Source organism: Prunus avium, chromosome 2 (genome assembly GCF_965620075.1).
Source record: "Prunus avium chromosome 2, drPruAviu1.hap1.1, whole genome shotgun sequence".
NCBI classification, from domain to species: Eukaryota; Viridiplantae; Streptophyta; class Magnoliopsida; order Rosales; family Rosaceae; genus Prunus; species Prunus avium.
Genome location: NC_142285.1, coordinates 9,855,744 through 9,861,743, shown reverse-complemented (window position 1 = coordinate 9,861,743; position 6,000 = coordinate 9,855,744).

The window sequence follows — 6,000 nt, the reverse complement described above, 5'->3', positions numbered from 1 at the left end:
TGCAGCCGCTAAAAGAAGAACAGAGTACTCCCCCCAACATACACTTTCATGTAATTCCTCTTAGCTCATCTTTATAAATTTGGCATTGGGTATTTGCTACAAAGTTGAAGTACATTGAAGAGCTTATGAGGCTACAAAACCAAGGTAATTTGTGCATTTATTTATAATGGACATCATTAGGAAAATCAGCATTTGCATCCTTTAATTTGTCGAGATGACTAGTCATATAGGCCAATATTTCCAGCACGAGATTTTTAACCAAGGCACGTTATTTTGCTTATTGTGAGTCCAATAATTGGCTGCCAAGTGTTCTTTTGACCTACCAAAGTGGCTAAGGGTGGTCTGGACTCATTAACACTCTTATTTACATTTTTCAAATGGGTTTTTAGGGAGTGAGAGAGTTCTAGTGAGAGATGATGTATAAATTAGGTTTTGGGTTTTGGGAGAAGAGTTCATGGGTTCTTGATTTCCTTTTGGGCTTTCATTGAAATTTCAATGCTCAAACTTTTGTTAGTGATACAAAGTTTTCATCTCTCATCTCTTTCATTTTCACCATTTTGGAAAACTTGGTTTTCTCTTTGGTTTGTCTGAGAGTGTTCTATGGCATATGAATGGGTTTTCAAGCTTTCATTTTGAAAGCTACTTCTTTTTGAGAAAATTTGACCATAGCTTTGCATATCAAAGTTTTATCTCTCATCTTTTTCATTTGCACAATTTTGGAAAACTTGGTTTTCTCTTTGGTTTGTCCAAGAGTGTTCATGGTTTCTAGAAATGAGGTTTTCAAATAGCTTTTGAAATCTGCTTCTATTTTCGAAATCCATTTCATCCATTGAGAATTTTTTAGAGTAAAACTTTTACTTTGCATTCTCTACTTGGTGAGGTTTGGATGTCCATTATGGGATTTTGAAAATTGGTTTTTGAAATCTGTTGTGGTTTTTTGAAATATGCATCTAGGGTTTTTGTTTAAACACTTCATCATCCTAGCTAGATCAGATTCTCTTTTGATTTCTTCAAGAGGATGATTTCTTGAAGAAATTGACCATTTCATTCTAGTATCTATATTTCATTCATCGATGACTATCTGGTGCTGAGTTGCGATGCCATAGGTTGAAGAAGCTAATGGAATAGCTACCATTTCCATGAAGGACAAGCTACTAGCTGAACTAAGTTTGGAGAAGAAGGTTTCACTGGGAGGTAGTGCTCATTTCCTAAATACACGTAGGATTGTTTGAGCTTGTGATTACTTTTTCTGTAAGAATCTTCTTGACTTAGTGGACTGCCTAGTCAAAGTGATGACCCCCAGTTTTTCCCAATGGTGGGTTTCTGGGTAAACATTTCTGGTGTGATTCTCTTATTCATATGCCTAATCATTGTGTATGTGTTATATCTGAAATGTTGATGAATGTTCACACACCTATCACTCTAGTTGTTGCTAGCATAGGGGATGCCTAGATTGACGGGTCCTTCTGAGTGCCTAGGTTGTCATGTAGTTATCTTCTAGGCTTGCAGGGATTTAAATATTTCATACTATCTTGAGGTTTATTTGATCATTGATGTCATACATTTTTCCATCGAGGCTTTAATTTACCCATTTCACCTAAGTACCAATTTCAGTTATGAATCTTTTCCTATAGGCATAAGCGCCACCAAGCTGATATAATAGAGCTTGTGAGTTGGATGATCGGCTTCCTTCATCAAATGACATGGTGTCAAAGCAACTGCAAAAAGAAGAAGACAATTAGAACAAGTCAAGGCCAGTAGGAAGGAGAAGACCCCACTCCCCCCCCAATGAACGTGGCAGTAAAGGGAATCGGCCAGCTGGTCTCGGCAATGTAGAAACTGGATAGCAGGCCGACAAAAAAAACTAATCAAGTCACGGCTTACCAAGGAAATGGTGCAATCGGTTTCCTCTCTCTCTTTCTCTCCTCAATACATGGAGCCTCTCTTCTTTGCCTCTTGTCTTTGCCATAAGTCAAACAGAGGAGAAAATTCTATAGGGATGCAGCACAAGCAGTGGCGGAGCTATGAATTTATGTGTTGGGGGGCCAACATATAAACCAAACAAGACATTAAAAAATTTCACTTTTTCAACCTTAACAATGTTTGGAAAAATTAAAGGCAGAAAATAATTGTTTATTCAATTAGGTATCAAAATAACACTCGTCATTCTTTCATATCTTGAAAACTATCTATGATTGAGTCAATGCTAAACTTTTCTGCAATTTCCCTTTCGATGTACATAATCAAAGAGTCTGTGAGAAAATCGTCTTCCATCTTGTTACGAAGCCTAGTTTTTACTATACGCATAGCAGAAAATGATCGCTCTGCAGTTGCTGTAGAAATAGGAAGAGTAAGCACAAGCACAACCACTCTATAAACAAGTGGATATGTAGTTGATCTTCTAGTCGTTACCATCCATTGAGATAGATAAGAAATTGTTGACAAGTTTTTCAACTCTGGAAGTCTAACGACGTCACTCTCAAAATGTTGAAGTTGTCTTCTCAAACCTATCTTCTCATGATCTTCAAAGTCTTGCGGATAGAACTTATCTACCAATTGACAAATATCATCAATTCTAAAAAATTTATTGACTTCACGAGGATCCAAAGCCGACCCCAGAATAAGCAGCTCTGTTGTTTGATCACTAAATCTGCTATTTAATTCTTGAAGTTGAGAATCTATTGCAGCATAAAAAATATCTATCATGTAATAATGCTTAATCATAAAATCATCTTGTTGATGGCGAGCTCAACCTCGTCTTGCAACATAACGAGCATTCATATCTACGATATCTATGTTACGTGCTTCACAAAAAGAATTCACCTTGGTCAGTAAAGAATCCCATCCATCATCTCTTAATTCTTGGATGAGTGCTTTAGTGGAAGAAACAAGATTCATGGCATTTATGATGTCTTGGGATTGACATTGCAAAGCTTGACAAAGATCATTAGTGATCTCCATAAGTTCTTTCATAGGATGTAAGATAAAGACAAATTCATATGAAGTCATTGCCTCATAAGCTGCATCAGCATCTCCTCATTGAGAATAAGTAGTTCCGTTATCAATTATATTAATTAGAACTATGCATATTGCACTAAACATATTTACCAAGCTTGTAATTGATTTCAAATGAGAACCCCAACGAGTATCACCAGCACATTGTAAGGTGCCAATTTGGTTCATTCCTTTCCTAGTCTCGAGCTCATCAATTGCAATCATGTGCTCAATTTCAGCAGCTTGAGCATTTTTCAGTTCATCATTACGCTTACATGAAGCACCAACAATATTGACAATAGAAGTCAATTTAGTGAAAAAGTGGTGAACATGAATAACTTCTCTTGATGATGCAACTAATGCCAATTGTAATCGATGTGCTAAACAATGAACATAGTAAGCATATGAGTAATCATTCAAAATCAAAGCTTGTAACCCATTCCATTCACCTCGCATGTTACTTGCACCATCGTATCCTTGTCCTCTAATATTTTGAATATTTAGTGAATTATGAGAAAATATAGAGTATATACCTTTTTTCAGAGTTAATGCCTCAGTGTCTGACACATGAACAAGCCCAAAAAAAGCTCCTGAATAAGACCTTCTTTGTCAACAAATCGCAACACTATAGACATTTGATCTCTCTTGGATTCATGAAGTGCTTCATCAACAATTATACAAAACTTTGATTCCCCAATTTCTTCGCAGATTACTTTCTTCACTTTAGTTGAAAAAACATGTAAAATTTCTTTTTGGATCTTGGTGATGTGTAAGAGGCATTTTTGGGAGCTTTATCTAAGATAACTCCAGCAACTTTTTCATTATATGCAGCAAATATTTCTAACATTTGAAGAAAATTTCCACAATTGATTGAATTCTTTTCTTCATCATGGCCTCTAAAAGCACATCCTTGGAATGCAAGCCACCTGACTGCTTCAATTGTTGCCTTAAGTCGTAGTCGATTGTCTGCAATTTGTTGGGAAGAATAATTCTCAACGACTTTCTGTATATGCTGGGATTGATTCATCAAATCCAAACATGATATTTCAGCAATTTTATGAGGGGAGTTAGGATCTTTCCCCTCGTGATTTAGAAAAGAACAATTTTTTCCATCTCTAACTTTCTTCCAATTTTGAAATCCCTCAAGAGTGAAAGCATTTTTCCCAATATGTCCAGATGGTTTGTTAAAAAGATAGCACGGTAGACAAAAAACTGCATCTTTCACAGGTGAATATTCTAACCACGAAGGAAATAGTTTGAACCATGAACTTTGAAAGCTACGCTGATGAGTTACTGATCCTGATTTTGGATACTTGGAAGGTATAGGTTGGTATGGACCAACGTTAATGTAAGCTCGTCGAATTTCGTCACATTGATTAACAGGATAATTCCATATTTGTGGACATAGCCCTGGGTCGCGGTCTAAAGTACTAATATCAACTTCATTGTTAGTAGTCACAAATCTTGGAGATCCAGAACGATTTTCAGATGCTACTGTCTCAATATTAGAATCAGGTACAGATGTGGTAACTTCAGTATGTTTTCTTTTGAAAAATCCATCAATTTTAGGTTGTTTCTTCATCTACAAACCAATTACAAATTTTATTAAGAACATGATTCATAAATTATACCCAAAAAAAAAAATCATATTCTACTATAACAATGAAAACTTCAATTTTAACTCATATAAAACATATACAAATATATTCTCATAAAAAGTAATATAAACAAAGGAAAAAACTATGACTATGTAAAGTTATATAACCTGGAATTAAAAATTTCGAAGCAGGAGGTTGGAGAGCAAACAACCAAATTCAATTATTTTCTTTTGTTGTGTTCAGCTGCTTCAAACTAAGTTCATGTTGCTTCATATAGGAACAAAAATTAAAATCCCAATCCTTTTTTACTTGGGTAAAAGTCTACTTCCTATTTGATAAAGGAAAGTTTTTGAAACTTTATTTGATTGGCTGCTTTTATTTTTTTATTAATATATTGATGGGACATTTAAAAAACCATAGCTAGCATGTGGATTCACAACCTTCAGTCATGACTCATGTGGTGAATATTATATATACTTAATTTGGAAAGAGAAACACATCTTGAGGGGGCCACAAGCCAAATTATTATATATAATTCCTAAAATATGTAGGAATAGATGACCAAACATAAAATATTATTAAACTTTTGGGGGGCCCCAAGCCCCTTCAGGCCTTCAAATACCTCCGCCACTTAGAACAAGAATTAGGGTTTTTATCCCTTGGGAATTCTTAAGCAAGAAGGAGTTCAAAGATCCTTTCTTTATAAGGAGTCCAACATCAAGAAGGAATTCAAAGATCCTTTATTTACAAGGAGTCTAACAACAATTGGGATTCAAAGAATACATAGGTCCAATTTTTTCATCTCCTACATGCCACCACACATGACATGTAGAAGCTGGGAGCCATTTGTGGAGCAAATAATTTCTTGACCACTCCAATGGCGCCACGTGGAAATTAAAATAAAGGTCAAGCTTGCCCTAGGTCACATTAATTATGTTAATTTAAATCCTCGTTTAATTAGTAAATTAATGGGCCTAAAATAAAGACCGAAAAAATCTTATGCCACTACCCTTTCTCTTGTCTTGGTATTAGTAGAACTCGCTACAACAAGAAGTTAATAACCTCGTCGCCTTTCTCATAGGCGAAATCATCAGCTCCATCATAATCATCATCATCACCACATTCATCATTATCCTCTCCCTTCTCTGCCAAGTTAACCTGTTTTCTGTTAGATTAATCATTATTAGACCCATATGACCGGTTTTCCACATCCATAACAAGGTTCGTTTTCCGAGGCCGACCCTTATCACTGGTTTTGCTATTTTTCTTTGCTGCTCCCTTGATGCCCCTGCACCTACTGATTATTACTATACCCAGGACCCTTATCTTATATAGCTAGCATCAATCTTAATGAAGGCCTACCACATACATAATATAAGAGATACTGTATGCGAAAATCTGAACCACT